We start from the raw sequence: 10,547 nt of genomic DNA, 5'->3' as shown, positions 1-10,547 counted from the left end.
TTTAAAAAAATTGTGGTTAATCATAAAAAACACCCATAATTAAAAGAAAACCAGCTCCCCCCCCCCCAGTTGCTAATTTGACTCAGCCTGTCCTAACTGACTGTGATTGTCGCTGCCCCTGCAGCACAGGTTGCTCCTGTGTTATTAAGTGGGAGGGGGAGGAAGGAAAAGGCAGCTGGCCGCATGGCCCCACTGAGGGCACGAGGGCCAGCCAGGCCCCTCACCTGCGCACTGTCGGGCCGGCCTTTTTGCCCCATTTCTTCTCTATCTTGGGCTTTGTTATTACTCTTCAGACACCGCGTGGCGTTCATTTCCCTGAATGAAAATAAATGACACCACACACGAGGCAGGAAGATAAAGAATAATAAATACATTTTATTTATATTTATTACCTCTAAAAAAAAAAAAGGCCTTTGACTTCTCATCCATCTAATCCGTCCACCAGAAAATGGCTCACCAGCCATAGTCACACATACACACATGTGCATGCATGTACACACACGCAGGCTACAAGAGGAAAAATCAAGTTGTGTTAAAAATACACGCTAGAATGGCTGAAAATGGAAGCAGAGCTGTTTTCTCACCACCAGCCCCCCTTTCAGCGTTTTTACGGCATACCCTGAAAGCCAAGTGGCAAACAGACATTTGAAAGGTTCCCTTCCCTCGCCCCCACTGCTTCCACCCAGCTTTTATTGAACCATATTCCTTAAGTAACCCATTAAGATTTTTCATGGTGTTATCTGGGCTGTCACCTCTGGGAAAGGCCTGTGATGGTCCCATGCAGCCGTTTTAGAAATGATACTTCCTTTGAAGCAGGGCCAGGCTCAGGGTAACCAGCCTTATAAGAGCCTGAGTATGATCAACTTTAAATTTTGCATCCTGGGCACCTTGATTTGTCTCACCTTAGTCTTGGTCTTGCCTAGAGAGACATTTGGCCCTGGGCTCTCTCAGCCCCCACGGAGGTCTAAGAAACAGCAGCATTGAGTTATTTTGTTATGTGTTTCTCTGGACTTCCGAATCTAACCTGATATTGTGTGCTTTATCTTGAGTCTGGGATCCAGGGTTTCTGAGAAGAGAGGAACCAGATGAATGTATTAACACAGGCTAATAAGATAACTCCTTGCTGCTTTCTGGGGCATGCTATACTCAGCAGAGAAGCAGAGTCTGAAAGGGCTCCACTCTGTCTCCCGGAAAACCCTTTAACCAGACAACCGAATGTCTGCTTTCCTCCTGTCGCTGGCCTAGCTCAGCTTTTTCTCACGGAAGCCCCCCTCTCTGGAGAGCAAAGCTTCAGCAAGGTCCTATGTAGGTGGGCCCTGCCTGACCTCTCTATGTGCTGGCCACCTTGCCTCTTGTATAGCCTGGCAGCTCACAGCTCATGTTCATGTCTCCCCCGTTTACAACTCTGATTTCTGTGAAAACATAACCCCTACAGGAAGGTGGAGGGATTTATGGTCTTGTCAATCATTTTCACCTAAAGGAATATTCTGAGATGTTTTGATGGGAGGAACAGTAATGGACAAAACGTTGCTGGGTGCGGGGAAAAGAAAAGTTGAAGAAGAGAGGTGAGGTAGGAGGCCAGAAACCAGCGGTTCCTTTAGAGGGTCTTCTTTGATGGCTGCCCATTTGAGGAGGAACTTAGTGGGCACAATTGGTGGTGCCACTTCCCTGGGACTATGGTGAGTGGAGTGAGGGGGGATGCATAAATTCGGGGGCATAAGTGTAGGAATCCCTTAGGCTTCTCTTGGTGGGTGGGGCACAATCCTAGAAGGATCTGGGGAGAGGTTTCACAGACAGTGCTGCCCACGTCCCGTCCTGGCACATGTCCCCTTCAGCCAGCCCGCTGCCTGAGCTGGAACAACATGGTGACTTCTTTATTTGACTTTGGAAACTGCCCTGATTGATGTTCGCATTGTCTGTTTTTGCTGTGGTGTAGAATTCAGGGTTTCCAAGAAGAGAGGAGCCAGTTCAGCCTCTTACTATCAACATGACTGGATACGTCGGGTTACTCAGAAAGCTCTAGGGCACGTGGCCGTTCAGCTTCCTCACCCAGGCTTTCTGTCCCTGGGTGCCTTGGTGGGGTGCTGGGACGGCGCTCTGAGTAGGAATGGGTGTGTGCGCCTGTGTCAGCTCCGAACACTTGGCGGGTCCCTCGGACTGTCAGCGTCGTGAGGCTGTGTGTGCTTCATTCCGAGTGCGCCCCTGAGTCTAAGTCACCATGTAATGATCCCCTCTCTGCCCCACATCGCCACTGGCAGGGTCGCTCCGGGACCGCCCAGGGAACAAGACCGATGTCCGCAAACTTCCATGCCCGGGAGAGCAGGCCAGGCGGGCGGCGGTGGCTGGCGCGGATTGTGGGGGAGTCGCCCCCTGCCCCCTCTGCCGGCCGCTTGCGGTCGGTCTAGATGTCAGCCGCGAGCTCCCAGCCAGCGAGAGCGAGCCAGAGAGGGAGCGGCGGCGGGCTGTGGGGAGGGGAGGGGAGGAGACGAGGCGAGGGAGGGAGGCAGGGAAGCAAGGAGGGCGGGAGGGAGGAGAGGAGGACCCAGAGAGCGCCAGGCAGCTGGAGTTTTTGCAGCGCTTGGCCGGGCTTCAATGCACAGCAGCAGCGAGCCGCGGCGGCAGCAGGCAGCCCGGGAGCTCCGGCGGCGGCCGAGCCAGTGGCGGCCCCGCTCCCTGCCCCCTGCAAACTTTGCGAGCAGCCCGCCCGGGGGGCCGGGGGCGCGCCCGGGAGGCCAGGCTCGGCCCGCGGCCGCGCTCTCCGCCGCCGCAGCGTCAGCCGCCACCGCCGCCACCGCCGCAGCCCCGCGCCTCCCCGGGGAGCAGTCGGCGGCTCCCGCGGCCCCCCAGCCCCGGCCCCTCGGCACTGCCCGGCCAATCCCCCGGCAGGGGCGGGGGCAGCAGCGGCGTGGCCGGCAGCGGGCTGCCGGGGGGTGGCTGCCGCTGCCCAGGGAGGCGCGCAGAGGCTCCGAGAGCGCTCCCCGGCGGGTCCCCTGCGCACTCGCCGCGCCCGGGCAGCGGCCGGATCCGGAGAGCATGGGCGGCGCGGAGTGACGCCGCGGTGCCCGCTTGGCATCAAGGACATTCGGCCCGCGGGGGTGGGGACGAAGGGGTGCAGCAGCCCCGTGTCGCCGCCGCAGCCCCCCAGAGTCGCTGCTGCTGCCCAGGCTCCGGGGTTGGGTGGAGGAAAGAGGTGCTGGAAATCGATCTACGTTCTCCGACCTTTTTGTTGGACATTCCGCCCCCTTGGACGCTGCCAGAGGAGCTGTCAAGCCCCGCAGGCTCCGATTTTGCCCTCCGTTTTCCTGGCCTCCTCCCGGCTCCCTGTGCCTCGGTGGAGTATTCGCGTTCGGGGCTGGGGCTGGAGGAGGCAGCCACACGCGCGCACACGCACACGTTCAGAGGAGGGCGAGAGGCAGCGGCACCGGCACCATCTGCAGTGTCAATGCGGCGCTCCCGCTGAAGGAGGCGAAAGCGGCGCTTCCAGGTAAGGAGCCAGCCGGGTGGGCGACGGGGGCAGCGCGGGCGGAGAAACCCGGCTCAGTCCCGGAGTCCTGGGCTCCCCTGCAGCCAGTCTGCTGCACGCACGCACGCACACACACACACACACACCGCGCACAGGCACCTGCCCACATCGCACCTGGACGCCCGCGTAGGCACTACTGCGTGGCCAGGGCAGGCATTTCCCGGGTTCGCTCTCTGACGCTCCCGGAGTCGTAGTTCTCTTACCCGGGACTTTCAGGGTGTATTTTGTGTATGACTGCCTCTCCCTCCCACCCGGGCAGGCTGAGGGAGTGATCTTTCCCAGTTCCCAGCCCCTGGCATCCCTAGCTGGTTTTAAAAAATAAACGGGAGAAGTAATGGAAGGTCTTGGGAACCCTCCCAGTGTCATCTCTGCTCCGTGGCCTGTGAACACCTTGGGATCTTAATGGTATACGGACCGACAGATATTGAGACAGATTTGGAGAGCGTGGTGGCCCAGCGCCCGGGGAGGAGGCCCCTCGGCGAATGGGGCTGCAGTTCCGTAGGGCGGTGCATGTGGAACAGACTGCGTTTCCCCAGTAAGAGGCAGCACAATCGCTTTTCTGAAGCGTGGCACTGCTTCCCTGGAAGGCGCTGATTTTTTCAGGCTTAAGCATCGCTTGAGGTGTGCGTGTGTGTTGCTTATCCAGGGAGGGCGTTGGGGTCACATCCTCCATAAAAGGTATGACCTACTCACTTCTTTAGTCTTCAGGCAACAGCAAGGCGACAGGGCTTAAGGACGCAGGACTTGGGTCTGTCCTTCACCTCCCTACCCCTCCTCTGCACTGTGCTGGTTCCCTGTGCCTCGCCTATGCCTCTGGCTAACACTGTCACATGCCTTTCGAGGTGTGTGTCTGAGAAAGAGATCTGGAAGTGAGGATCCAGGAGGGTGTAGCGCAGGAAGGAAGACAAGAGGACCCCTTCTCGTGACGACCTCAGCAGTGCCCACCCTCTCAGGAGGCAGAGCATCCCTGGATCTGCCAGTGTCCCCCAGAGCCAGGCTGCTCCAGACCGTGTGGAATCACCCTGCAGAAGCCTGGGGTTAGAGGTTCTGTTTCTGCAAGCTTTTCCTTTGCTCCCCGGCTGGAGTTGCACAGGCTGCTTATTTTCAAACTTTTTTTTTTTCTGGAGGAGGTAGGATGTGGTGGTTGAGGCTCCAAAAGGGCTTTTTCACAGCTTCCATTGGGGGGGGGAGTATCCAAGAGCAATTCATTCAGGGCTCAGGTGTTGTAGGAAGGAGACTGTGGGATTCAAAGAAAATATTATCTTGCAGTTGAACACAAATGTAGCCGAGTCCCATGTGTCTATAGCTGCCTCTTGTTGGGGCAACCTGGGAAGGAAAGGAATAAACTCGTACACCCTGTGCACAAGATCAGACATTTGGAGGAGGGGGAACACTATGTTGGAAGTCTTCCAGAACATTAGAGGAACGTCCTTTTGAACAAGAGGGCCTCAGGATTTGGTTGATTCTGTAAGTCCCAAAGATGGGTGCTGAAATAAGGGTTCTCTAAGCACCTCCATCTCTGCTATTTTTGAACTTTTTAAAAAGCTACTTGCAAAGGTCTCTAGGTAGGCTGGGGGAAGAACAGGCACCCCAGGAGGGCGATTGTGTTCTGGGCTCTGTGCTCTGTGAGCTGCCCTTTGATTGATTGAAAAGGGTAGACGGAATAAAGCGAAGCTGTCACAATGGGTTTAATCCAGGAGGGGGAAGAAACATTATTATTTTTAAGAGCGGTGGGTGTGTGCACACATACACCCAGACATGCACACGTGCGTTCTTAGAGAGCCTAGCTACATGCGGTCAGCTTGGCCAGCGATGTGTGGCAGGGGAACCCACCTCAGCCTTGCGGGCTGTGGAAGGACTGGAACCTTTTCACACGCAGGCCCCTTGAGAGCGTGGACAGGGAGGTCCCGCATATGCGTGGAGCGGCGGCACATGGTTTTCAGCAGAAAGAGTGAACTCCAGCAATAGTGGGTGGCTCCCAGGTAAACATGCCTTCGTGGGACCTTGAAGGGGCACAAAGAGGTGGGCTACAGAGCTTCCTGAAATGTCCGTGCCTCTTCCACACGTGTGCGCCTCTCTCTGCTGCCCTCTCTCCCCTCTTCCCTTGCTCATAGATTTGCAGCCCCAGGATCTGTCATTTTAAAGTAAAGCCTGCAGTCATTATGCTGGCTATTAGCAAACGATTTTTAAACACGGGTCCAAAAAATCCCCACACTTCCTGCGCTTAGTGTTAGGTACCAATTTGGTTTCTAGGACAAAGCAGGCATTAATTAACATCTGTGGAATGCTGGGTGTGCATCATCCCATTTTTTTTCCTGGCTCTCCAGCCCAGCTCTGGAGCATGTCATATTGTCACTCTCCCTCTTCTCTACTTCTCTATGGTTTTCCTCTTACGTTCTCTGGGGTCTTCTCACACAGAAAGGAGTTGCACTTGAAAAGCCCCAACCGTGAATGCTTCTTTTTGTCAGACCTTTCCTGCGGCTGGCCTGTTCTGTGCTCTAGGTGGCTCTGCTGTGAACACTGTGAGCGTGAGGCGTGGGTTGTCCACGAACTGTTCCTTCTTGTCCAATCCCGTACTCGCTCGGGGCTGTCTTCTGTGCTCCCAGGACTTGACCCTGGATGCCCACCAACGCTCTGCAAATATTTCTGGAGGAATCTGAGGCCCCCAACTTGTTTGCCTTCTCCTCGGCACCTCTCCCTCGCCTGCCTGCCGTTCCCTGCAAACTGGGAAATCTGCATGGCAGATTCTGCCTGCATTTGGCCTCCTGATCCTTTTAATCACAACGAGGGCTGCTGGGAATTCAGTGGGGGCTTTCTAGGGAGGCAGCAGTCCTGCAGTGGGGAGACAGCGAAGGGGGCGGGGTGATTAACTGTTCTTAGCTCCTAGTTATCACCAGGCTTCCATGCAAAGAAATTGCAGCCAATCTCTCTCCTTCTAGCCAGCTAGGGGGCATGTCTTAGCAGCTCCTCCTCACCCCAACCCATCCTAACCCACTACACAGATAACGCCATCGCCACCTCAGAGACCTGTTGGAGTAGCTCTGTTATGGGCTGTGCTACGGCGGCAGCCATACAGAAAACCTCCCATAATGCCGGCTGTGACTCATCTGTGCAACAGATGTCATTAATTTTTAGGCTCTCCTTCCCTCTTCTTATTTGTGTCCAGTGCTATCCATGGTGAAACTGGCTCGGACCCTGGGGGGTACTTGAACAGGGCTCACATCCCTCTCCTGACATCTCCCTTCCTCCTTCTCCACACCCCCTTCCTTCCTCCTCCCCACCACTTGCTAATCCACCTCTTGGCTTTGTGCGCACCTCCGCAAGCCCATTCGCCCTCAAATTTGTGGCACTCCAAGAAATCAATATAACATGAATTTAATGACAGCTGGATGATTAAGTGTTATTTACATTTGAGAGCAGCATTTTAAAAAAGACGCTGTGCTAATAAATCAAACGGCTGTTTGGGAGATGCACATGATTAGGATAATTGCCCTCCAGGCTCTATTGAGCAAGGCTTGGTCCGTGCAGTGCCCTGCGGACATCACCTCTTCAGACGCTGCTGCCAGCCCTGCTGCTTCCTACCCTGAACTCCCACCTGATCCCCTCCCTGCCTCAGGCTTACTCACTCTTCTCTCTCCGCTCCTCGCTGCCCAGGCTGTAGCATTCCAGTTGTGGCAGGAAGGCAGAGTCACCAGGGAGACGGAAGGGGGCTCTGCCGCTAAGTGGTAAGAGATGGATCTTAAAAGCGAAGGCAGGCAGGGGGTCCTGATTCTCTGGCTGCCCTGCTTGGTCCGAAGCTGCTTGGAAGAAGAGCTCCTAGAGTCCCTGTGTGCATGGGCACCAGCCCCTGACCTCTGTCCTATGATCTTGTTTCATCAGGCTCCCCAGGGAAGAGGCTCTGAGGGCAATAGGAGTTGTCCCTGTGAAAGTAACAAGATGGAAAAGAATACTAATTAATGATGGTGCTGGCTAATATTTATTGAGTTTTTACTCAGACGAGGCATCATTTGAATAGTTTGAATACACTGGCCCGGCCCAGCCCCTTTCTTCCTCCTGAGAACCCAGAGGGGCAGTTACTATGACTACCTCCACTTCTTCCACCAGGAAACTAAGATGCAGGAGGATAACTAAGGACTTTGGCCAAGACTCCACAATGGTGGGTGATGGAATCCAGTCTCAACCTTAAGCAAACAAGCTGACCTCCCTTCTTATCACTGTGCTGCTTGCCCCCTTAGAACATCTGTACAGACACCACATGTTGTTTGTTATTCCTTGGGCGGTCTAGGGGAGTGTGGCCAGCAAAGTTTACAATACTGGTTTTTCCTCTGGAATACCTCTGTGACCCCAGATGACTCTATTTCTTCTCTAAACCTCTATTTCCCAATTCATGACAGGGGGCTGAATCTTAACCTCACTGTTGGCAGGTTGTGAAACACAATGGATCATTCTAGCAGAGTGCTCGCTGTCTGAGGGTCACTTTTGCCTCATTTGGCGAATGACTCCTCCCATTTCCTCCTGGGAAAAACTAAGGAGGAGCAAGGGAGTGTAGTCCCCATCTTTGCTTTTAGCTCCATGAGGCTCTGAGTCTGATGCTGGTAGGAATCTAGTTCTCTCTCGTGACTGCTCACAATTTGCTGGTGTTGTGGAAACAACTCTCTCTCGTTTAACCCTTCAAACCACCCTGTAAACAAGGATTGTTTATTTCCATGTTGATGGCGTAGGAACTAAGGTGGAATGGCCAAGGCTCCAGACTGTGACGTGGACAGTCCTTCCACTCTTGGGAGGACAATTCATTCAGGAGCCCTTGGGTTCCAGATTTTGGAAGACAGCAGCAAGGAAGGAATCTCTCCCTGTGGTTCATGCCACACTGGGGGCCTGGTCCATGGGGTAGTTGGAGCAGAGAGGTTCTTAGGGAGTGGGTGTAAATGGAGCTGTGTGTGGGGAAGGTGGTCCTGCAGCACTTAGTGTGACACTTAGTTCAGAATTACCTCTGGATTCTGAGAGATGTAGGCATGAGGCCCTGATGGAGCTGGGGACCCGCTTGGACGCCATCTGATGTCAGAGCCAGCCCTTCGTGGCCTGACTCGGTCTCTCTGGCCTGAACATGCTACGGAACAGCTACAGCTGATCTTCTTGTGGTTTGGTGGTGTTTTTTTTCCCCCATTCCAAAAGACAAACTTTTATTTTATACCTTACTTATTTGGCTTCTCCTCTCCATTAAAATGAGTGAAGCTGCTGCCAAACTTGAGGTGCCTAGAAAAGGTGCAGTTGGAACTTTATCACCTGCCTGCCGGGGCAACAGCAACGGCTGACCCTGTTGGAGGGGGCGCCCTGATCAGACTCAGTCTGACAGGTGTGTGTGAGATCCTGGTGCCCCCACCTTGCTGGCTAAACGTGGCTGTCCCCCTCCCTCACCACGGTGCCTTCCCCCTGAACCAGGATTCGCAACAGCAAATTGGATTTTGGGATATTGTCACTCCAACACAAAACAGATCGCCTGCTAAGAGGATATCGTCTCCACAGTCGATGGGATGAATGCAGATACCCTGAATCAATTCCTGAGGTCTTCCGGGCAGGCATCCTTTCATGAGGAAGAAGCAGTCGAGGAGGAGTCCCTGGGACTGCAGGAAAGGAATGTCAGAACTGATCAAAGGCTCTCCCAGTCTTCATTCACGATCTTTCTCACATCTGGCTTACTCATTGCACCGGGCTGGTAGGGGCCCAGCAGGATTCCCCGCACGGGACTGTAGGGTTTAGGACTAGAGGGAGAACAAACCATTCCTGGGCTTTGGCTCAGAGGTCAAGAGCAGGGAAAGTAAGCAAAGCAGAGTTGGCCAACTGTTTCTCCCCCAGTGGAGGGAGTGGATGAGAGGGTGTGTCAGGGCAGCAGCCATCGGGTTGTGTAATTGAACCAGACTCCACGGAAGGTCAGCTGACCTGGCAGAGATCGTTCTGAACCAAGGGAACATATCAGAGTTATCTAGGAATCTGAGGAAAATACCTACCTGCCTGGCCCTCATTTTCCTCCTCTGCATTACAGACCTGCTTCCTGAAGGTGAACCTAAAGTAGAGCAGAATTTCCCAAAGTGCATTCTGTAGGAGGGAGATGTCCCACACACAGACCCGTTTCCGTGGCCAAATAAGTTTAGCCTGCGTGTAGAGCAAAGCTAACGAGGTTCCTTACTGCAGGACTTCTCAGAGCCTTGAAATACTCTAATGTGGACGATGAAACCACGAAAGGTAGCTATCCCGGGCAGTGGCTAGACTGGCAAAGGCTGGACTAAGACACACATTTTCACATGTCTGTTCTTAGCTGTGAATCAGAGGGTGGAGCCTACGATAAATAATTCAACGGAATGTTTATGCTACACATGCAAAGTACTGGGTTCCATTGATTATATAGAGAGGGTTTCAGGTAGCATTTTGGCAGATAGGCAGAGAGCGTAACACTAGTCTCGGCGTTTGCCTCTTGTCCTTCTGAGGCAGCAGAGAGGTCCTCAGACAGGAGTGAGGTTTAGGCAAGTGTATATTGTTCCTAGGCAATTCTGGTGTGTCCCCTGGGTTAAAAGCACTAGTGTGTTGTGGGAAAAGCTAGATGTTGGAGACAAATAGATGTAGATAATCCCAACTCTGACACTTACCAGCCAAAGGGTCTTGGGAAGAAACACCTTATGCCTCAGGGTTACCACTGATAAAATGAAGGGGGTTAGTCTTGATCAGTGATTTATTTTTTAAGTGAAAGGAGGGGAGATTGAGAGACAGACTCCTGAATGCCCTGACTGGGATCTACTTGGCAACCCCTGTCTGGGGTCGATGCTTGAGTCAACAGAGCTATCCTCAGTGCCTGAGGCCAACACTCTGACCAACCAAGCCATGGCTACAAGAGGGGAAGAGAGAGAGAGGGGAGAGGGAGGGGAAGAGAAGCAGATGGTCAATTCTCATGTGTGGCCTGAGTGGGAATCAAACCCAGGAGATCTGCATGCCAGACCAATGCTGTATCCACTGAGCCAACCAGCCAGAGCCT

The 10,547-nt window shown here is 53.9% G+C and overlaps 1 protein-coding gene across 1 annotated transcript in view; it reads left to right on the top strand.

Annotated features, from left to right (window-relative positions):
* The first annotated feature begins 2,637 nt into the window (after positions 1-2,637).
* PLXNA4 (plexin A4) overlaps positions 2,638-10,547 on the top strand; it is a 417,067-nt gene continuing 409,157 nt past the window's right edge. Inside the window, exon 1 of the mRNA XM_066262319.1 lies at positions 2,638-3,484. The gene's annotated coding sequence lies outside the window, so the exon portion shown is untranslated. The remainder of the gene's footprint in view (positions 3,485-10,547) is intronic.

Source organism: Saccopteryx bilineata, chromosome 2 (assembly GCF_036850765.1).
Source record: "Saccopteryx bilineata isolate mSacBil1 chromosome 2, mSacBil1_pri_phased_curated, whole genome shotgun sequence".
Lineage (NCBI taxonomy): Eukaryota > Metazoa > Chordata > Mammalia > Chiroptera > Emballonuridae > Saccopteryx > Saccopteryx bilineata.
The sequence above is the reverse complement of the archived record's forward strand: the minus strand, read 5'-3'. Positions and strand labels throughout refer to the sequence as shown.